Source organism: Eulemur rufifrons, chromosome 2, assembly GCF_041146395.1.
Source record: "Eulemur rufifrons isolate Redbay chromosome 2, OSU_ERuf_1, whole genome shotgun sequence".
Taxonomy (NCBI): domain Eukaryota; kingdom Metazoa; phylum Chordata; class Mammalia; order Primates; family Lemuridae; genus Eulemur; species Eulemur rufifrons.
The window spans coordinates 14,977,930-15,001,907 of record NC_090984.1 but is presented as its reverse complement, the minus strand read 5'-3'; the positions used below and the strand labels follow the sequence as shown (position 1 = coordinate 15,001,907).

Genomic DNA, 23,978 nt, shown 5'->3' with positions numbered 1-23,978 from the left:
TACTGTTCAAATTTTGGATCAAGTTCACATGTAAGAAGTCTCTTATGAATTACCCCCCACCCTGTTCTCAAACACACACACACAAGCTCAAAATAACTGCAGAGATCTTAGTAGAGACAGGCTTACCGTATATAGCACATACTGTATATAGCTACATTACACAATAAACAACAAATAATCACTATATTCGGCCATTACATGTACATTCTGCACATTTTCAATGGCCTTATAATTTTTCTCCCATTTTAAAACATGAAGTATGGCAGGTGTAAACTGATTCACGACATCCCAAATCCACTTGCTTTATGTAGCAGCAAATCAACTACATTTTTCGGAAAGTCGCAGAATTCACAAACATTAAAAATAAGAATGAGAAATTGCCAGGGCATAAAGCACGGTTTTAAAACATGCAAGACCTATGTATCATAAAACAGGAATGCACTTTCAGGAAAAAACAGCGGAGGTGTAGCAAGGTTGGGCTGTCTGCTCCTAAGGGCCCGACTCAAGTCCTGGCACGAAGACCAGGCCAGCCCTCGGCTCCAAATGGCAGATTTCCAGCCTTCGACCGGGTTGGCATCCAAGAGCCAGTGATAACAGAGAGGGGAAACCAGTTTTAAAATGTTCTCATCTGTAAGTTCTGCCTGTAGAACTGGCCACTCCCCAAAACCCATCAGTAAGTGTGAGGTTTGGAGAGTAATTTCAGATGGGCCAACTCCACAATCAAGATATAGGACTTCAAGATACTTTTCTTGTTTTTGCTTTTGCCAGGCACTCAGGTTTGCAGAATGAAATATTTGTACCAGTGAATTTCTATATTAATTTAAGGGCATGTTCTACCCTGAAACAGACAGCATAAGGCTCACCCACTCAATCAAGCCAGACATCCTCACTGAATGTCTCCTTAACATGTAGCACCAGTCAGAAAACCACAATAAAAATGTGATAATCCCAGGCCACTTACTCTTAATACCTGTTTGCTTCACTCCAACAATAATGATAATAATAATAACAGACTTTGTTGAGCACCTTTTAGGTGGTAGGCCCTGTGCTAGATCATTTACAGTAGCCAGGCACTGTGGCGCTACTCTGGAGGCTAAGGCAGGAGGATCGCTATAGAGGCCAGGAGTTTGAAACCAGGCAACATGGCGAGACTCCATCTCAAAAAAAAAAATAGCTTGTAGAAATTATTTCTGATACAGCAACCATACAGGCCATTATTATGGATTTCAGAGATCCAAACCTTGCCCCAGAGCCACTAAGCTAATAAATGGTGATGCCACAATTTAACCCCTTCCTTGCCATGCCCCGAGGCCCTTGTCTACAACATCCAGTGCTGCGCCTCACAATTTTTCCTTTTCTCTTCTCTCTGCCCCCATGATCCAGTTTGAGCTCTACAGAGTCTCAGAGTTGCCAATATGCAGTAAGTAACAAGTAACTCTTAATTCCACATATGCTTTCCCCAGAGGTGTCAAGGAAACCATTTGTTTATTGGTTTCACACATATTTACGGGGTGCCAGAATTATGTTCAGTCCCGGGGACACAGAGGTTCATAAAACAGATAGAACTTCCTCCCCTCACCGAGCTGACATTCTAACAAACTGGACAGCAATCATAAAATGAGTACAGAGAACGCATGGCGTGTTGGATAGAGATAAATGCTAAGAAGACAAAGAGAGCAGGGACGGAGGCTAAGAGCACCCATTTTCAAGTGGGTGACCTGGTGACATTTGAGAAAAGGCCTGAAGGAAGTGGAGGAGTGAGCTGTCCAAATACCTGGACAAAGAGTTGTCCACGCAGAGTGTGAGAAACTTCCAGAGACCAGCAGGGCTGAAGTACTATGGAGCAGAGAGGTGGGTACTCTGAGAGGAGTAGATTTGGGGGATTACGGCAAGGTCAGCTTGGCCACCTTGAGTCTAAGTTGCATGTCAGAGTCCACCTGCATGTGCCCGGCAGGCAGCTGGACAGACTTTTTCTGCAGGGAAAATCTTGAATCCAAAGCCAGCTGGAGCCCTCCAGGCACGAATTTCCTCTAGACCCTCAGATCGTCTTCCCTCCTCCTTCACCCACCATATCCCATTCACCCCCCTTTATTTTGGGTTTCCCTCTGTTTTTCTTTTTCCTGTAAGAATTCCTTTGCAGATCTTGGGGTTTCCAAGAAGTAAGTAGGTGGTTTTCAATTTTTTCTCTAATTTCCAGCGTATATTCCATCTGTCCATCAATCTACCCATTCAGCAAAATAAGAATTCACCCCATGTCAGGCATATGTCTAAGAGAACATGGTTTGCAAAGGAGCTGCTTGCCATTTAACACATTGACGGCCACAACTAGAAAAAAAAATTGTTTTTCCTTGGGACCACAGTGTTTTATTATGAAAATAGAATAAAAACTTTGAAAATAAAATGGTGCTTTCTAATTGGATGAAAAATTTGTCATTTTTGTTTTCTGTGCACTAGTCATATGCAACTTGAAAAACAGTTCATGCAGCTCCCAAGGTGAAGAGACGTGTGAGTTACATATGCTTCACGTGGCCCCGGGCTCAAAACTATCATGAATTAAATAGAACTCATGTGGTAGTTAATGTGTTAAATAACTAGTCAACCTTCAATTAATTAAAAAGAACCAAATATAAGATGTGGCTCCTTCCAGCACTAGAATTTTACAAGCAAAACAATCACTAGTTACTATAAAAACCTCAAAGTACATTCAAAATTTTGACTAGATTATATTAATTAAAGCTAAATCAATTTAATATTACTATTAGTTAATTGTAACTCTGATATGAATCTTAAAAAATTAGATCTAAGGAATAAGACCCAAATAAACAATTCTCAAGCACTTGCATTTCTGTTGAATAGAACCATCCTAAATAATTCTTCAATAGTAAACACTGTTAAAAGACAAATAAAATCACTACAACCATATATTAAGATAATATGTGCCCTTCACCCAGAAAGCAAGTATCATTGAATTTCAAAGAATTTCATTGATAAATGAAAATACAGTATTGCTTTTACTACAGGGGCAAATGAATTCTGAACTCATTCCTGACCCAAATCAGTTGAAATATCACAGTCACAGAACCAGCCACCCTCCATCGTATATTGTAAGTCCCCTCCAATACTTTACGAAGCCTGTTGATGAAGGAACGCTAGTGATTTTAAAGACATTAAATTCTTCTCCTGTGGTGGGGCTTACCATAAACTCTTACTTCTCTGGTCAGAGTAGGTGACTTGTCATTTCCCGGGTTATTTTAGAGTCAGTTCAAGTTTTTAAACTTGAGTGGGAAAAAGAACAGGTACTCCTACCCAGGCCCTCCCACCCCCTAGAAGGGCAGAGGGCAAGTAAAGATCTTTATATAAGCAAACAAATAATGTTTCTGAACATGAAGTAAACAGATAAGAGCTGGTGGTGCAGGCACCTGTAGCCCCAGCTACTGGGGAGGCTGAGGCAGGAGGATCACTCGAGCCCGGGGAGTTGGAGTCCGGCCTGGGCAACATAGGGAGACCCCATCTCTAAAAAAATAGCTAACTAAAACAAACAAACAAAAAAAGATGAAAACATATACAAGCCAAAAAAATTAAAAAAAGTTTTTTTGTTGGTGGTATTTTGTGCCATCATTATTATTTTGTTGGGGAGCTCTTAGCTGAAACTGAGAATGAACCTTGTACAACAAGGTTTGATATTTTGGGAGGGGGAAAAATACTCATCAAAGTGACAGTACAAAGCAAGAAACAGCTGGGGAGTGGGGGCCATAGTAACAACACCCCAAAGCAGGAAGGAGGTCTGTGGGGAAAGGCAGCCAGCCCTGGAGTCGCACCCCGCCCTCTCTGTCCCTTCCCCAGTCCTGCGGGGCAACCGGGAAGTTAACGTAGGAAGACAAACCGCTCCCGCTGCCGGCGGAATGGCCGGGACAGTTGGGGACCCCTAGAAATAGCCACCGGCATCGGGGAAACCCAACTTCCCTAGCGGAGCAGCGAGAAAAACCAACAGAAACGGAGCCGCAGGCTGGTGGCGGGGGAGCGCGGTGGCTTCTCCGAGCGAGGGACAAGGAAGAGACCAGAAGGCGCTTTCTTGGGGGGGGGTGTGGGGGGGGGGCAGGAGGTGGGGCTTAAATGCACAGACACACACGCACTCGCACAACCTCAGGAGAAAATGCCACCGAGCCGTTTGGGCTCTTTAACAAAATAATACATTAATAAATTGGGGGGTGGGGACAAAAACCAAAACCACCACCCGCTGGTGAAACTTTCCTCCAGTCCAGATCAATCCTAAAATAGGCTGTGCGCAGGGGCTTTCTGTGGGGCGTGGAAGGGCTGGGGGACCCGCGAGCCCCCAAACTCAGGAATGTGGGGTTCAAAGGAAGATGGGGGGGTGTCTGAGGAGCCCTAAATGCGATTTGGGGTGAAAAAGTGAGAAATGGGTCCCCCTGGGGAAGTTTGGGGCAAAAAACATGACAAGGGTTCTCCTCAGGACAAACGCACCGACTCTGGAGGTGCAGGGCGCCCCCAAACTCAGTATGCCTGGGAGTAAAATGAAAGTGGGGTCCCAGGACAACCCAAATCCAGGAATTTGGGGGTAAAAATGAGAAGGGAGTCTTTGAGGCTACCCCCCAATTCAGGGAGTTTGCGGCTGACTGAGAAGGGCCCCCAGAGTGCCCCAATTTGGGGGACATGGGGAGTAAAAGTGAGAAAAGCGTTCCCAGGCACCCCCAGTTCAGGGATTTGGGAGTGAAAGTGAGAAGACGGTCCTCGGGTGCCCCCAGTTCAGGGAGTTTGAGGGTATGAGTAAGACACGGATCCCCGGGCGCCCCCAACTCGGAGATCTGCGGAATGAAAGTGAGCAGAGGGTCCCCGGGAGCCCCCAGTTCAGGGAGTTTGAGGAGTTAGAGACGGGTTCCTGGGGCGCCCCTAATTCGGCGAGTTTGCAAGTAAGCATGAGAAAGGGGTCCCCGGACGCCCCAACCTCAGGAAGTTTTGTCTGAAGTGAGGGAACCGGTCCCCACCTCCCCGAGTTCGGTTAAAAAGGAACGAGGGGGCGTCACCAGGGGCCCCCCAAACTCAGCCGCGCGTGCGGGATCGGGGGTGCGGAGGCGGGTCCCGCAGGCGCGCCGACCCGGACGTTTGGGGGTGATCGGCGGGGTCGCGCTTCCCGACCCTGCGAGCAAGCCGGGTCCCCGCCGGCCCCCGCACTCCCCGACCGGGCCGGGCCCGGGACGGTCGCATCGGTCACCTGGAGTTCCGGCCAGGAGTTCGGGCAGCGGCTCCCGCGGCGGCGGCGGCGGCGGCGGCGGCTGCTGCTGCGTGTTGGTCCCCGTTGGTAAGTAACAGTCTCCACGGCTACAGTCTCTATGGCGGCGGCGGTGGCGGCGGCGGCCGCTCCTCCTCCGGCTCCCGCCGCCCGCCCGCCCGCCGGCCTCGCGCCGCCTGCCTGCCTGCCCGCCCGCCGCGACGGGGCGGGGCGTTGTTATCGGCAACGGTTACCAGGCTCCACGCTCCACCCCTTCAACGGCCCGCCCACGCCCGCCTCCAACGGGCGCGGGGAGGGTGGGGCGCGAGACCCTGCGGCGTTCCATTGGCTGCTCCGCGGTGCCTGTCAGAGGGGGTCGTTCCCCGGCGAGAACGGCGGAGAGCCCCGGCCAATCGCCGCGAAGGAGGGTGGGGCCTGGCGGGAGGCGCGCGCGGCTCGGAGGGTTGGCGGAGGGGAGGTTCGCGCGGGCCGGGGGATCTCGGGCACGTCGGGAAGTGGGGGGCCGGGGTCCCCAATTTTATGGGATTCGGGGGTCTTCGTCTAGTCTACAGGCGGAATGCTGGACGTGTAGGGCACAGTCTGGTCAGGGGGTCGGCAAACTCCGAAATACTATCTGTTTTCCATGGCCCACGAGCTGAGAATTTTAAAAATATTTATTTACATGGTTCAAAGAAATAATCCACGGAAGACTTTTTTATGAAGTGTGAAAACGATAGGAGACTCAGTTTTATTTTCTCGAGTCCAGTATTTTCAACTAAAGGTTGGCAAACTGTGGCCTTGCGGATCCAATTTTGTCTGCTTGTGTGTGTAAATAAAGTTTTCTTGGAACACAGCCACGGCCCATTCCTTTGTGCAGGGTGGGAGGCTGCTTTACGCTGCAGGAGTTGAGTCATGGAGAGTTGAGTTGTTGGAGAAATACAGCAACACACATGCAAAGCCTAAAATATCCACTGTATGTTCCTTGATAGAAAATGTTTGCCATACTTCTCCCTCCTTCTTAAGGTGGTAGATTCAGAGTATAATAGAAACAGCCAGACCCTCATAGAGCTTTTATTCTGGTGAGAGAATATTAACAATAAACAGAACACATAAATAAGCATATATAGTTCTTTGAGGGAAGGTACTGGAACGGTAGGAGTAAAAGGCTTGTTCTGAGAAGAGACCGCAAGGGCAACTTAGTAAGAGTTGATTAAATAGTTCTTATAATATCTGCCAGAAAGCAACCTAAGTGTTTTTATAGTGCTAACTCATTAAATCTTACAATCACGTCTTGAGAAAGACGTGAGGCATTGTGCCCATTTTACAGATCAGGAAACTGAGGCCCGGAGAGAATGAGTATGTGTGCCCGGTGTCAAACAGCTTGTGAGGGATTGGAGGAACCCCAGCAGTCTAGTGCCAAAGTTCCGGCTCTTGACCAATAGAGGGGTGGTTTTCAAACACTTTAGACTACAATATGTCACAGGAAATACATTTTACCCAGAGGTCCAGTCCCTAGAAATACATCTATAACTAAACCAAATTTTCCTGAAATGATACTTCAAGTAATGCATTCTGATGTTTTCCATTCTCTTTCATTTAAATTAAAATGTTGGTAGTGATTTGCTAAATTGATCTCACCATCTTCTAACAGGTTGCTTCTGGCAGATTTTTGTGTAAGGTAGTCTTAAGCGTCAGCAGTCCAAAGTAACCAGTCTCTTTTGTTCAATTATTAATTTAGACAAAAATATTTGTTGAGTGCCTACTATTTTCTAGGTGCTAGAGACACAGGTAAATGTAAAATTGATACAATCCCTACACCAATAGTAAAGGTGAGTTAGTAGTGACTTAGGGGAAGAGTAGGTGGGGCTTATCTTAGAGCAGCCAGGGATGACCTCTCTAGGGTGACCAACCATCCTGCTTGGCCCAAGCCTGAGGGGTTTCCCAGGACAGGGAATTTCGTTGCTAAAACTGGGAAATTCCCAGACAAAGTGGGAAGAGTTGGTCACCCGGAACCTCTCTGAGAAGTTGACATTTGAGCCAAGGTTGGAATAATGAGGAACAAGGTAAGACAATTTTGAATCCAAAATCTTTGGGGGTGGGAAGTCATGTTAGAGAAACCAAAAGCAGGTCCTTAGGCATGGCCGACCTCTTGTCCTGTGGTTTCCAGCAGGTGACAGGCATCAATTCAGCATTGTGTGCTTCCTGCTCTTATGGGATCTTATTAGAGCCCAGGTGTGCCCCTGAAGTCCCTTTCACGAAGATCACTGGTAGCTTCCAAGTACTTCTACTGTGGCCCAAGTAAAGTCAAAGAAGTACCACATTCCTGCTGACACAGGATACCCTGCGCAGACGGGGAGGAGAGAGGTGAACCTCAGATCCCAAATGGATGGAGGAGAGGCTGATATTTCCCCCTAGTGGACTCTGCTCTGGTCCATTCCAGAGAGAAAGCTTTGCTGCTTAAGGAAGCTACTCGAGCCATTTTAGAGGATCGTCTTTGGAGGACCTTGTTGGGCATAGCTTGGAGGGAAGACAGCAGAGCTAAGGTCTACAGTAGAGGAAGCTGCAGGTGTGGAAAAAGGGAGTAGAGGTGGAGGCAAGGCCACATCTTGCTTGCTTGGTGCTCATACCTAAGGTTCACAGGCAAGTGACCCCAAGAATGAATCATTCATAGGGTGGCCAGCTCACCCCAGTTTCCTTGCGACTTTTGCAGCTTTTCAAACTGAAAGTCTTAGCTGGGGGTGGTGGCTCATGCCTCTAATCCCAGCACTCTGGGAGGCTGGGGTGGGAGGATCGCTTGAGGTCAGGAGTTCAAGACCAGCCTGAGCAAGAGAGAGACCATGTCTCTACAAAAAAATGGAAAAATTAGTCGGGTGTGGTGGTGGTGCCTGTAGTGCCAGCTACTCGGGAGGCTGAGGCAGGAGGATTGCTTGAGCCCACGAGTTTGAGGTTGTAGTGATCTGTGATGAAGCCACTGCACTCCAGCCTGGGCAACAGAGCAAGACCCTGCCACAAACAAACAAACAAACCCAAAAACAACCCTGAAAGTCCCAGTTCCTCAAAAAAGTAAAATTACCATGAGACCCAGCAATTACATTCCTAGGTATACACCCAAAGGAATTGAAAATATATGTCTACACAAGAACTTGCATTAGGGCTGGGCGTGGTGGCTCACACCTGTAATCATAGCACTCTGGGAGGCCGAGGTGGGAGGATCGCTCAAGGTCAGGAGTTCGAGACCAGCCTGAGCAAGAGCGAGACCCCCGTCTCTACTGAAAATAGAAAAGAAATTAAGGCCAGGCGCAGTGGCTCATATCTGTAATCCTAGCACTCTGGGAGACCAAGGCGGGTAGATCGTTTGAGCTCAGGAGTTCGAGACCAGCCCAAGCAAGAGCGAGACCCCATCTCTACTAAAAATAGAAAGAAATTATATGGACAACTAAAAATATACAGAAAAAATTAGCTGGGCTTGGTGGTGCATGTCTGTAGTCCCAGCTAGTTGGGAGGCTGAGGCAGGAGGATTGCTTGAGCCCAGGAGTCTGAGGTTGCTGTGACCTAGGCTGATGCCATGGCACTCTAGCACAGGCAACAGAGCAAGACTCTGTCTCAAAAAAAAAAAAAAAAAAAAAAAAAAAAAACTTGCATTACTGTTCATAACAGCATTTCTCATAATAGTGAAAAAGTGGAAATGATTCCAATGTCTATCCATGGATGAATGGGTAAACAAAATGTGATATATTTGCACAAAGAAATATTACTTGGCCATGAAAAGGATGAAATACTAACATAGGATACAACACGGATAAACCTTAAACACATCATGCTCACCAAGAGAAACCAGCCACAAAAGGCTACCTAGTCTATGATTCTATTTATTTATTTTTAAAATTTTATCCATTTATTTATGTTTAAGAGACGGGATCTCTCTGTGTTGCTCAGGCTGGAGGGCAGTGGCTATTCACAGGCATGATTTCAGCACGCTACAGTCTGGAATTCCTGCTCTCAGCTAATCCTCCTGCCTCAGCCTCCCCGGTAGGTAGCTGGGATTACAGGTGTGCACCACTGTGCCCAACCTATGATTCTGCTTATATGAAATGTCCAGAATGGGCAAATCCACAGAGACAGAAAGTGGATTCGTGGTTCCCAAGGGCTGGGGTAAGTGTAGAACAGGAAGTGACTGCTAATGGGATAGCATTTTCTTCGAGGGTATTGAAAATGTTCTGGAACTAGATAGTGGTGATGGCTGCACAATATTTTAGATAAACTTAAAACCACTGAATTATATATTTTAAAATGGTGACATTTGTGTTATGCGAATTATATCTGAATAATAATTTTTAATGCCCTTAAAAATCCCCCCAAAGTTTCATGTCTCCACCCCCCTCAGTCCTAGGCAAATGGGATGGTCGGTCACTCAAGCTGTTTCAACCAGTAGGTTTGGAAGAAGCCAGGTTGGGACTGAGTCCCTGTGACCCTTTGCAGAACTACAGTCTTACTGACTACAGCCAGACTCTCCATGAAGGAAGGGCTCTGTGATCAAATGAAGACAATGTCTCCCAGGCTACAGTGCAGGGGTGCAATTCTAGGGACCTCAAGATCTCTCATAGGTTGTGACCAAACTGTCAGCTGGGGCTGCAGTCTCATCTGAAGGCTCCGCTGAGGAAGATTCTCCCTCCCTCCCTTCTTCGTCCTCCTCCTCTGCCTGCTTCTTCTTCTTCTTCTACATTTGAGAGATGAGGTTTCTCTATATTGCCCAGGCTGATCTTGAACTTCTGGTCTTAAGTTATCCTCCCACTTCAGCCTCCTAAGTGGAGCACAGAAACCACCACACCCAGCTTCCTTCCTCCCTCCCTCCCTCCCTCCCTCCTTCCTTCCCACAGAATATGGATGTACCCGCTTAACCAATTTTTATGTACACAGTACAGTGTTAATTGTAGGCCCAATGTTGTACAGCAGATCTCTGGAACTGATGCATCTTGCATACCTAAAACTTACACACCTTGTATCAACTCCCCCCCCCCCCCCGCCCCCCGCCCCAGGGGAGGATTCACTTCTAAGCTCATTCACATGGTTGTTGGCAGGCTTCAGTTCCCCAGGAGCTATGGGTTGGAGATTTCAGTTACTTGCCACGTAGGCTTTTCAACAAGCTGCTTGAGTGTCCTCATGACATGGCAGCAGGGACCTGGCAGCTGGCTTCCCACATGCACTCAAGACAGAAACCAGTCTTTTTATAACCTAATCTCAGTAGTGACAGTCGATCGCTTCTGGCTTATCTGCAAGAAGCCAGTCAGTGAGTCCAGCCCACATTCAAGGGGATGGGATGACAGAGGGTACGTGTGAGGAAGTGAGGGTTGTGGGGGCCCTCTTAGAGGCTGCCCACCACTTTGGGGTACACAGAAGGGTCCGGTCACTTGTGCACACTTACAGAGCTAGCTGATAAACTGCAAAGCTGGGATTTGAACCTAGACGATAAATGGCTCTAAAACCCAAGTGCTGAACCTCTATCCCCTACCACGTCTCCTTTCTGCCCTTTTGCAATGTGCTTATATATGGAGAGAATATTTCTGGAAAAATAATAAACCGAGAGTCTACCCGACAGCAGAAGGAAGGCTTAACCTTTCATTGAAAATCCTTTCGTGCTGTGGAGTCTGTCTGTATGTGCATATGTCTTTGCGTGTGTTTACCAAGCTCAAATGTTACTTCTTCAATCATTTTTTTTTTTTTACCAGAAAAGCCCAAAGCCATGATAAAATGAAAGGATATTTTCCTACTAAAATATAAAATAAAAATCAAGCAAAAATATTTAAACTGCACACTGACAAGGAAAGAACAAGCCAGGAAGCCCACAGCACCGTGGACAGTCAGCGTGAATACTAGAATGGCGTGAAAACCGCATCCCCCACAAGCTTCCAGATCTCCTGAAGAGCATTTGCCCTCAGTGGTTGTTAAAACTTTTTTTTTCCCCTCCCAGATGGGCTTCTTCCTAATTGACTGTTTTTATTTAACTAATGACTGTTAATTAACCAGCACTGTTAGAACTTTATGGGCCATTTATGCATTGATGGGTGGTTTGAAGAGCCTCTTACTTGGCACAGACCTGAGTTTGAGCATCCGATCCTTTCACGAGTCGCCTGAGAGGACAATTTCCATGGTGACAGGGCTTCTGAATGGGGGATTTTGTGTCAAAAGCACCTGAGCGCCGCGGAGATCTTTTATTTCTCTGAGGGCTTTCTCAACGCCACTCGCCACATTTCTGTGCGACGCCGAATCATTTCCATAGCAAACTGTTATGGCCCCGAACAGCCTTCGAAAGGGCAGGCTGAATGCACGTCAAACACATCTTTAAGAAGAAAACAAGAAAAAACATTTTTTCAGCCAAATGTATTAACCATTTCTAGGCAACGAGGGAACAGGGGAGTAGAACGGCCGCGCCGATGGTCCGTATTGACTGCAAATGCGAGGCGGAAAGAAAGGAAAGAGGAAAAAGCGAAAAAGAAGGAAGACAATGACTTCTGAGAGAAAATGAAAGGGGTGAGGAATTAGAAGGAAAGGGGTTTTTTTTTAAAAAAAAAAAAAAAAAAAAAGGAAGATAAACAAAAAGCTGTCAAGTACAGGCAGTCCCTGGTCAGGGACGACCCCACGTAGGGAGTCCCATACTTAGCAATGGGCTCCCAAGGGTAATTTATATTATAATTAAATTAATAAGGGTAACTCATATTATATTATAATTTTTTTTTTTTTTTTTTTTGAGACAGAGTCTCACTTTGTTGCCCAGGCTAGAGTGAGTGCCGTGGCGTCAGCCTAGCTCACAGCAACCTCAAACTCCTGGGCTCAAGCGATCCTACCGCCTCAGCCTCCCGAGTAGCTGGGACTACAGGCATGCGCCACCATGCCCAGCTAATTTTTTTTCTATATATATTTTTAGCTGTCCATATAATTTCTTTCTATTTTTAGTAGAGACAGGGTCTCGCTCTTGCTCAGGCTGGTCACGAACTCCTGAGCTCAAACGATCCGCCCACCTTGGCCTCCCAGAGTGCTAGGATTACAGGCGTGAGCCACCGCGCCCGGCCATATTATATTATAATTTATATTATAATAATATGTAATTATAAATAAATAAGGGTGATTTATATTATAATTAAATTAATGATTCGGGAGCACATATAAACGAGCCTGCGTGGCGTAACTGATTTGTAATCGAGCTTCACACTGGCTGCTAGTTTCACAGATGGACAGAGAAGCAGCTGAAAGAAACACAAGAACACGAAGAATCAGAAATTCCAGAGACAAGAAAGTTTACAACAAAAGAATTGGCTGAAGCTATCGTCTCATTGCAGCAGGATTTGCTAAGCGCGAGGAGCGAGATGCCAGCATTGAGTGGTTTGCAAAGGTTCACGTGCCGTTACTGAGAACATCAGCTGCTACCAGGCCGTGCATGACGAGAAAAAGAAAAAGGCTGTGCAAACAGCCCTAGGTACCTTTTTCAGGAAATGTACTTCCAGGGAGAGCTGCTCTCTTCCAGCAACAGAACCAAACCCCGATTCTCCGGCTCCCACTCTGCCCCGTCCAACACCAACTCCTTCATCACCTGATTCATATCAGCTGCCTTCTTGCCTCAAAAATGCCCCTTCCAGTAAGCAGACATTGATGCAACATTGGGTGAGTGATAGCCTTTAATATTCTTTTCTGAAATTTCTCCTATCTCCTCTCTAAACTTTTTGTATGTTTGTTTTTATGTTCTGACTGTTTGAATTAAAAGAAAGAGCACAATCGTTTCTGTAACCTATTATAACAGTACAGGAGTACTAGTACTACAACAGCATAACAGTGTATTGTCATTACCACATATGAACCATGAGACTGTTATTGTTATCATCACTGCATATGTGCTGTTCGTCAGGGATCTGAGTTACATACAAATCCAACCTAAAGACATTCTCGGGAACTTCTCTCGTCCATAACCCGGGGACCGCCTGTATACTGGTTGCCTACTTTACAAAAACAGAGCTAAGAATGTTCGATTCTTAACTGAATTACAGCCGAGCTCGTTGCAATGGTAACATAGCGTTGACTAGTCTAGGGTCCGTGCAGGAACATTGGTGACTTTTCAGAAATGATATAAAGATCGAATGGGAAGGACAGCAAGGGCTTCACAGCTCATTCATGTCTTTATAAAGGACACTGGTTTTATCCACTTCGTTTTGAGGATGTCACCATGTGAACTCTACCACTTTTATTATTAACTGGAGAAACTCTGTGCACAGCAAAGGGGATAAGAACTTTAAAACCACTTTTTACAAGCCACTAAAAAATGACGACAGGTGAGATGATATCGGAAGACCCCAGCTACTCTTCTTCTTTGGTTGTTGACAAATATAAGCTTGAAAATTTCTTATCACAGTGGGAATGGATTTTGAATCCGTTTAAATGTTTTCCGACGGGGCATTTCAAATAACGATGCTGCTGTAATCTGTACACATTGTTAGAGCGGTCATCCACCTGCTGGCTCGGTCCCCACTGAAAGGGCACCAGCTGCAAATTGACAGAAGAATCTGAGACAGGTGGAGATGAGGACTTGGAGCCTTTGCTTGGAGCTGAGGAGCCCCCTTGTGGCCTCTCTGCCTAAAAGCTGCACCTTGGCTTCACGCCCTCTCCTTGGCACCCGGAACCTGGACTCCTCCAGCATTTCCTAGTACTTGCAGCCACAGTGCCACAGGGAAAGAGATCGTCCTTGTCCATGGTGGACAATGCATGTCCAATGTTGCTCCGCATGCTCAGAATCCATAGACACCCCTACTCCATGCCGGCCACCCTGACGGGATTCTTGGACAAGGCCACTCATGGCTGTAGGTGACACACCAGGAACTGCAGGCTTCTCAGATGCCATCTGGCCATACCTGTGCTCTGCCGTAGCAATGTTATTTCATACCATCAGTGTCCACTGCATTCTGTCAAACATGTGTCATTTCAAGACCACAAAACGTAGCAAGAATTAATTCATTAAAATTAATTTTGGTTTTCTACAAAAAAAAAATAGGAAAGTTGCAATTTCAGGGGACAAGACTTGTGACATCGTTGGTTCCTGATAATGGTGAGTTCAAGAACTTTGGTCCTGGTCAAAGAAAAGACAGGATCATGAGATGGCAGTGTCACTGGGCAGCACTTGGGCAGATTTGCATGTGGTCCCCCTGGAAGCCCCGGAAGCGGGACTCCCGGCTAGGGGGCCAGGGCAAGGGAGCTCATGGAAGAGAAGGAGGTTAGAGATCGGGGCTTAGGTGTCCAGGTCATTCAGCAGCAAAGGGGGGAGTCTGTGGGTTAGAGAATGCTGAAGGGCAGCAAAAATTTGGGGTCCTTTATAGCTTCAGGATTTGTCTTGTATGTGGTTAGCAGATATTGGGTGCAGTTTCATGGGCATGGGGTATGCAGGTAGACTAAATGGCTAAAGATATGCTTATGCATATTATATTTATAGCCATTGAATGTGTGAGAATTTGAGTCTGGTGCTGGTGGCCTTTGAGCTAACAGGTCCCTGTCTGGTGTGAAGAAATAAATGAGACAGGGTGGGGAGAAAGAGGCGTCTTTGGCCCGTTTATACAAGTGCTAACCAACTTAAACTTTTCTTTCTTCTAGAACTGTGCTGTCCAATATGGCAGCCAACGAGCTCCAGGCAGCAACTGAGTACTCGAAACGTGGCCAGTCTGAATTGAGACGAGCAACTACACAAAGTACGCCAGATTTAGAAGACCTAGTACAAGAAATAGAATGCAAAATATCCTATCAATATTTTCTATGTTGATGATGTGTTGAAATTATACTATTTTGGATAAAAGAGGTGAAATAAAATGTACCATTAAAATTAATATGAAGCCTTTATTTCTGGTTTATGTTTGCGATTAGTTTAAGTGTCTATATAATATAAAAGAGGTTTTCCAAGAATGAGGCTTCAGTTGATAACATTTGTTAGTGGAGTGATACCCAATAGAAATAAAATGTGAGGTTGGGGCTGGGCGCAGTGGCTCACGCCTGTAATCCCAGCACTCTGGGAAGCCAAGGCGGGTGGATGGTTTGAGCTCAGGAGTTCGAGACCAGCCTGAGCAAGAGTGAGGCCCTGTCTCTACAAAAAATTTAGAAAAATTAGCCAGGCATTGTGGCACATGCCTGTAGTCCCAGCTACTCGGGAGGCTGAGGCAGGAGGATCGCTTGAGCCCAGGAGTTTGAGGTTGCAGTGAGCTACGATGACGCCACTGCACTCTACGCGCCCCCCAGCAAAAAAATCAAATTTAAATACCCACATAGGCTAGTGGCTATCATATTGGATGGGGTAGATTTCCAATTTTCTGCCAGAGCTAATACATGCATCTCATCCATGGCAAATTGGTCAATCTTTCATCAGCTGGACTTTGAGACTTAGACACAATGATCATTTTGCCCTCGTGTTTCATCGGTGGGTATAATATTTAATTAAATTATGTTGTTAGAATAACAAGTACAACTGGTATGAAGAGCTCTGGGAACACACAGCTCACTGTCCCTACACGCATGGCTCACTTGGTGTGTGAGTCAAGGTGTGTGTGTTTTTGAGTAAGCCTACAAGGGTTCCGTATAAACCAGGGACCACTGCATATTGTACGGGGTGTGGACCCCAAGCTAATGAGTGAGTTGGCTAATTGGGTACCTTGGCGATTGGCCCAGGGTGCCCACTGTTTTTTGACCCTTTAGGCAAAATACCACAGGAGGTGGAAGTGGGTGCCCCAGTGACGGATCCTGGAGCTGGTCCCCAGTAGCAGAGGTGCAACTTCCCCCTGCCCAGAGAGGCAATGTTGGGACACACACAGGGCACCCACACTGCTGGATGAGTCACCCCTTCCCATTTCCAATGTGAGCACCTGGATTCTTTTACGGAGTTGCCCTTGACTTGAGTTCATGTTGTCCTTGGCTCTGGGGGGAGAGGGGATCTTCTGGGGTCTTCTGCGTTAGGGTAGACGGATTCTGCCAAATGAATTCTTCTCTTTCTATAGCTGTTGCCTCTGGGCAATGCCATTTTTCTCATCAGTCCTTTCTCAATTAAAACATAAGCAATGCCTGCAATGAGCTCCGTCCCTCTGCTTGGAGGATGAAGCGTCTTCAACCCGGCAGACGGGCTCAGCCTCGGATCTGTGCAGGAAGAGTGCGTGGAAGGAAGCGGCTGACCGTGGTGGGGTCATGGTCATGGTCAAAGACCAACAGCCAGGACTCCAGGAGAGCCTTCAGCTCCGCATCCTCAGGGGAGTGGGCGTGGGGAATGACACGTCATCCAGGTTATTGTCTTACCTGGGCAGGTAAGATAAGGTAAATGGAGAGAGAAGGTTTATCTAGGGGGCAACCCCTCCCTTAGGATGGACACTAGGGGAAGGGGAGAAAACAGGAGGGGGGAGAGAGAGAGAGAGAGAAGTCCGGTTGCCTCTGGGGAAGCTCCGTAGCTGGGATGGCCCCTCCAGGTCGGGGCACGGTGGCTGGGACTTTATGCCTCCACGCCGATGTGTGCCACGCCTTGCAATCAGAGAGGCTGCGTGAGGACTTGCAATTCAGCAGACACCGATCCGAAGGGGTGCGCAGCAGAGGTCTGCTTCCGGCAGCCTTCTCAGAAGCTGGGGCGCAAGCCTTTCGTCACTGAAGAGATCTGGGTGACATGGCTGTGTCCTCCTCATCCTCACTGGGCCTTGTTTGGGATTACCTACGGGCAGGTCTTTACTGAGCGGATTTACTTTTCTGTAGCGAGAGACAGAAAGAGAGAGTAAATGTGCAGGTGTGTGTGTGATTGTGTGAAAGGTGTACATGGGTGCGTGTGAATGTGTGTCATAGTGTGTCACGTAACTGTGTGCGTGAGCAAGTGCGTGTGCATGTATGTTTGTGCACATATATAACTGTGTGTCTCTATGAGCGTGCCTGAGGGTGTGGCGTGTACAAGTGTGAGTGCATATTGTGTGACTATATGTCATTGTGTCTGCATGAGGGTGTGTGTGCCTGTGTGTGAGTGTCCATGTGATTAGGCCTATGTGAGTGCTTATGTGTGCATGTGTGTGTGCAATTGTGTGTCGGTGTGAGGGTGTGTCCAATGTGAGTGTGTGACTGTCATGCGTGTGTGACCGAGGATGCACATATGTAACTGAGTGTCTGTGTGAGGGTGCGTGTGATCGTGAGTGTCTGTATGCATGCCGGTCTGTGTCTGTACGGAGCTGCGTCTGACCGAGTGAACTGTCCTGACTGTGGGAGCACGTCTGTGAGTGTGCCAGTGCACGGAGTATGTGAGTACGTGGTGCACGTATGCGATTGTGTGCCCCCGTGAATGCGTGCTGGAGCGTGAGCAGGTGTGCGTGTGAGGACGTGTCTGGATGAGGGTGTGTATGAGCGAGTGTGGAGTGTGCCTGTAACTTGCTAACTTCCACGTATCTGCCAGGGACTATCAAAGCGGCTCCACAGCCATCGGGGACCAAGTGTCCTCCCCTCCCATGAATCTGCCTCCAGACCCTTCAGCTGCCCTCCTGTCTAAGGCGGCCACTGCCGATCCCAGCATTCCATCAGGGACAAGGGTGCCACCTCCTTTCCTGTCCTGGCATGTCCCAGAAGCGGCTTCCAATCGGTTATGCCCACATCCCACAGGGCAGGGTCCAGGCACGCGGCCACACCTCGAAATCAGAGAGGCTGGGTAGCGTCATCTTTAGGTGAGGAGTCTGGGGGAGAAGGGCTGGGTGGCCACTGGTGGTCACTGGCTCCCTCAGCCCCACTGCCTCGGTGCTCTGCAGAGTGGACACTTGTCAATAATGAGCGTGAAACATCCAGAAGTCCCCGGAGACAACGTAACCTTCCCTGTCCTTGTCTCTTGGCAGAGCAGAAGATTTGATCAATGCATCTTTTTTTATTGAGCACCTATTTGTTTGCACGATTCCAGACTTCCTGCCTGTCTTCTTGCACAGACCTCATCTGGTTTTGTTCATCTTTATGGCCCCAGCATCTAGCATGATCTAGCCTGGCGTTAGGGTTATGGCTCCATAAAAATTTCATAAACACAAGCAGAAATGCATGCACGCATGCACAAATGAATAAATGATAAGTGAAAAAACAGGAATAGTCCTCTTGCCGGGGAAGCAGTTTCCTCTTGGGGCGGGGATGGGGGTGGGGAGGTAGGGACAGCCAGTGATGTCACAAGAGGTGGCTGGGATGGAAGGTTCTAGAAGGTAGAAGGGGGTAGAAGGCTTGGTGTGGAGGGAAGCTACCCCCTTCCTGCCTCCCACGACCACCCTCGCCCTGGCTGGACTTAGAGGGTGACGGGGGCTTGGAAGGGGCAGCACGTGTTCAGGTTTCCAGGAGGGACTAACTGCTTATTGTCCTTGCAGAAGAAGGAAACACCCGAGCAACCGGATGTCTCAGTTTCCGGCGCCTTGCCCTGATGACCAGAACCAGTCCCCGAGAGGAGTGGCAGGTGCCAGCAGTACGGGAGAGGGGCCTACGTTTTCTAATTGGCTGCCCTGAGAGTTCAAGGAAGCAATTGATCTTATCTTTTATCTAGACACCCTATATCACTTTTTATTTCTAATAGCTTTTCAGTTGATTGGATGGCATAGGTAGTCAGTCATAGTACCTGCAAAATGACGACTTTGTTCTCAATCTTTTATGCCTCTCGTTTCCTTGTCTTATCTTACTGCTTGGCTAAAAGCCTCCACATCAATGCCGAACAGTGGCAGTGACAGCAGATGCCTTTGTCTTCTTGTTCCTAACTTCATGGAAATGCTTTTAGTGCTTTTGTTGCTATGATTAAGTATCATGCGTATTGTATATTTTTGGTAGATAGCCTTTATCAAGTTCAGGAAATGTCTTTCATTCCTTATTTGCTAAGGGATCTTCATCAAAGTGGCTATTTCATCAAATTCTTTCTATCTGGAGGAGATCATCTATCTTTGCCCCTTAAATATAGTAACTCCCATTGATAGATTTTTTTTTTGATACAGGCTCTCACTGTATTGCCTGGGGCCAGAGTGCTGTGGCATCATCATAGCTCACTGCAGCCTCAAACTCCTGGACTCAGGGGATCCTCCTGCCTCAGCCTCCCAAGCAGCTGCGACTACAGGTGTGCACCACCACACCTGGCCAATTTTTCTATTTTTTGTAGAGATGGGGGTCTTACTCTTGTTCAGGCTGGTCTTGAACTCCTGCCCTCAAGCAATTCTCCCGCCTTGGCCTCCCAGAGTGCTGGGATTACAGGTGTGAGCCACCCTGCCTGGCCTAATGTTGCCTGTTTGTAAACTTCTTATCAATAGGATCACACCTCAACATGCTACTTTACCAGCCTTATGGCAAGAGGCATCCAAGTTATTGTGTATGTTCCTTCATTTTCCTTCCGCATAGCATTCCACAACTGATTTACCCGTCTTCCCATGGGTGGATATTTGGACTTTTCCTGTGTGGGGTTCTGATGAACACTGCTGCTGTGAACATTCTTATTCACATCTCCTGGAACAAACATACAAGAGTCCCCCTTGGGTCTATACCTGGGAGTGAAAATGCCAAGTCAGAGATATATATGTGTTCACTTTTATCCATTAACACCACATTGTTTTCCAAACTGGATGTGCCAATGTTTAGCTCCCACCAGCGGTGCATGAGAGCTCTCATTCTTGGCCAGGCGCGGTGGCTCACGCCTGTAATCCTAGCACTCTGGGAGGCCGAGGTGGGAGGATTGTTTGAGCTCAGGAGTTCGAGACCAGGCTGAGCAAGAGCGAGACCCCATCTCTACTATAAATAGAAAGAAATTAGCCAAACAACTAAAAATAGAAAAACTTAGCCGGGCATGGTGGCACGTGCCTGTAGTCCCAGCTACCCGGGAGGATGAGGCAGGAGGATACCTTGAGCCCAGGAGTTTGAGGTTGCTGTGAGCTAGGTTGATGCCACGGCACTCTAGCCTAGGCAAGAGAGTGAGACTCTGTCTCAAAAAAAAAAAAAAAAAAAAAAAAAAACATTAAAGAAAATTTTTTTTTAAAGAGAGCTCTCGTTCTTTTTCCTCACCAACATTTGGATGCATTTTTTGCACATCTACTGGGGGTGAAATGATTTCTCATGGTGATCTTGATGTGCATTTCCCTGATTACCAAAGCATATGAGCATCCTGTCCTGGGTTTATAGCTTATTCATGTTTCCTATTTTGAAGGAGAGGAGAGAGGGAGATGTGGGTATCTGAGAGGAATAGAGTTCCAGGCAGAGGGAACAGCTTGTGCAAAGGCCCTGCAGTGGAACTGTGCCTGGCATGTTTGAGGCACAGCGAGGAGGCCCGTGTGGCTGGAGCAGAATGAGGAGGGGGAGAGAAGGAGGAGGGAATGACAGGGAGGGGATGGGACACATCATGCAGGGTCTGTGGATAAGGGAAGGACTTTGGCTCTTAAACTGAGGGAAGTGGGAGCCATAGAAGGTTGTAGGCAGAGAAGGGATGGTGTCCCAGTAGCATTTCACTGTATTTTTATTTTTAAAAGCTCTTATCATAGAAAGTTTCAAACACACACAAAAATAAAGCTGGCACTATCATGAACTCCCATGTACCCATTACTCAGCTCCCACTACTGTCAACATAGAATCAAACACGTTCATCTCTACACAATCCCAGTCTCCCTGGAGGAGTTTACAGGTAGTACCAGACAGCATGTTATCTCATGTGTGAATCCTTTGGTGACAAGGATTCTTTTCTTTAACCTCACCCCAAAGCCAGTATTGCACTTTTAAAAATGAGTCATCTTTTCTTCATTTATTTATGTCATCTGAAATGTGGCCAGTGGTTGTCCCTGAATGCCTCAGAAACATCTTGTTTGAATTGGGATCCAGCCAGAACCCACACAATGCATCTGGCTGATGGGATCCACGCTTGACAGGAGCCCTTGTGTCATGGGAGGAAGCTCAGGTCCAGCTGCAGCAGGATCGGGACTTATTTTGAAGGCTGAGCTGGTGGAATTAGGTGATGGATCAGGTGTGTGTTAGGGAGAGAGAGAGAAATAAAGGGGGGAAGGAAGGAAGGAAGAATAGATAAATGGATTGATAGAAGTGTAGTTGGATGAATGGATGGATAGTTGGATGGAAGGATGAAAAGCGTAGAAGAAATGAAGAAAGGAAGGAAGGAAGGAAGGAGGGAAGGAGGGAGGAAAGGAAGTCAAGAGTGAGTTAAGAATGACTCCAAAGTTCTGGGCCAGATCCAGTTGCTCTAGGGGCACCTTGGGCTCCCTTCTAATTCATTCTTGGGCTGCACACTCGCACATGTTTTCTTTGCGTGTATAAACTCCACGGAGACTCATCCAAGTCCACTTTATAATGTGCCTCTTTAGACACCCGTTTTCACTGAAACACAAAATCAGTTTTTGCTAGTGTAGAGCCGTGTGCACATTATGAGGCTTCGTTCGCCAGGGTATTTATGGCAACGTTGTTGCCTGCTGGGTCCCCGAAGTCACTGATAGAAACGTTTAGAGTTCAAAAAACATTACAGCAAATCTAGAACTTAGAACGACTGCTTGATTCTTGTAACAAGTACGCTATTGATCATGAATGAAATAATACAATTTTCCTCCCTGAAAGCCACTGGAAAATCAGTTTCCATGAATGTCAACCAAGGATTTAGCGCCCACTTTCCCCCAGGGGACTCTTGACGATATCTGAGGACATTTTTTGATTGGAACAAATCGATGTAATGGATTTGCGATTTTTATTAAACGCTTGGGGGAATTCAATTAAATGAACACATGTGGCCAATGTGCAAATGTTGGGGAAATTTTGATTCATTAGATTCATAAGTTCATTAAGTGACATTCTTCTAAATATTTACATAATTGTATTAGTTTGCTAGAACTACCATAAAATACCACAGAGTGGGCAGCTTGACAGAAATTTATTTGCTCACAGTTCTGGAGGCCAGAAGTCCAAGATAAGGGTGACCTCAGGGTTGGTCCCTGGTTAGGGTTCTCTTCCTTTTTGATTTTAGATGAAAATTACATCATAATATTTTCTAATCTATTTCTCTTATAACTGAGATTGAGCACATTTTCCTATTTTTACATGTAGTTTTTAATTTCATTTTCAGAGAATTATCTACTCATGTCCTTTGCCCACTTTCCCACTGGGTTTTTGGTCTTTTTCTTATTGATTCATCGGAGTTCTTTACATATGAAGGAAATCAAGCCTTTATCTATTAGATGTGTTGCCTGTATTTTCTCCCAATATGTTGCTGATCTTTTGATTTTGTTTACAATATTCTTTGCAATGCGATGTGGAAAATTAAAAATTTGTATGTAGCAAGATTTACCCTGCTTTTCCTTTATGCTCTTTGGGCTTTTATGTTATACTATCTTTAAGGCAAGCTGACTAGAGCATATAAATATGTGAGCCTGTGAGAGTTTCTTACCCTAGGCAGATTTCAAAATGTTTTCTTACCCACAGGGGTACATATAGACCCGGCCCTTATATTCTAACTGTTTAAGAGACCCTTCTGGAAACTTGAAGATTGACTACCCTCTGGACTTTACAAATGCTCTATTATCTGACATACAGACCGCTCTCCTCTTCTCCTAGGCCCAGGACAGGCATGACCAATCAATCCCAGGATTCTAGGCAGACAAGACCAATGGATGGAGGAGTTGGCCTCAGACCTATAGCGTCTCTGCCGGTCCTGCTAACCTCTTCACTTTTTGCCTTGCAGAACTGTGAAGAATGGTCTCTGCAGACCTGGAAGGGCTGAAACCCCAACGACTCAAGAAGAGGTTGAAGACCTTGCAGCAGACATGAGTAAAGCACAAGGTATATTGCACTAGAGAGGGCATGGGAGAGAGAGGCACGTTGATTCCGCAAAGGCTCTTTGTAGAGGAGTGAGGACCTCTACAAAGGACCCAGCCATGCTTTGCTCGAGCCTCTGGCCTTGGCCAAGGGTGGCTGACCATGTTGGGGCCCGTTTTCGACTCCTGGTGGGTACGGAGGCAGCACAGGCAAGATGTTGACAGTGTGGATTTGGGTCACTTAATTCAGAGCTGAGCCCTACTGGTCATGTCACATACGGCAAGTCCCTTGATCACTGGCAGCCTCATTTGCGTATCTGTAGCGTGCGGGCGTTGATAACAGCACCTCCCTGTTGGATGGTGAGCCCGTGTCCCCAAAGCACCAGGAACCACCCATGCAGACACAGCGTGGACATGATCATGACGATCTGTTACTACGTTGTAACCATTTTACTGCCAGAACTAAACTCAGGAGGCGGCGTGAGATCATCGACATTCATCCACAGCTCCCCTTCTCAAAGTAGAGAAAATGCTGGCAAGCGTGGTAACGTCTACGGTCACCCTCCAATAGCAATAACTTTCAAAATCTCACTTTGCTCATTGCATCCATTTCCTGGGATGATGCGTCACAGCGTTGAGTGTCTGAAACAACAGAAATGTATTGGCTCACAGTTCTGGGTGCCCGAAGTCCCAGATCAAAGGCAGGGCAGGTTCCTTCTGAGGGTTTCAAGGGAGACCCTATTCCAGGCCTCTCTCCCGGCTTCGGCTGGATGCTGGTGATCCTTGGCTTCCCTCAGTTTACAGGCTCATGACTCCAATTCCTGCCTCCGTCCTCATGTGGCCAACTTGTTGGTGTGTTTCTACATCTTCTCCTCTTCTTACAAGGACACTAGTCATTGGATTAAAATCCACCTGCAAAGACCCTGGGGTGACCAATGCATTAGTCTGCTAGGTTTCTCATAACAAAGTGCCCCAGG

The 23,978-nt window shown here is 46.9% G+C and overlaps 1 protein-coding gene across 1 annotated transcript in view; it reads right to left on the bottom strand.

Moving 5' to 3' along the window:
* The window catches only part of RFX2 (regulatory factor X2), a 79,575-nt gene extending 74,225 nt beyond the window's left edge, over positions 1-5,350 (bottom strand). The window contains exon 1 of the mRNA XM_069496937.1: positions 5,231-5,350. The gene's annotated coding sequence lies outside the window, so the exon portion shown is untranslated. The remainder of the gene's footprint in view (positions 1-5,230) is intronic.
* Positions 5,351-23,978: the final 18,628 nt, after the last annotated feature.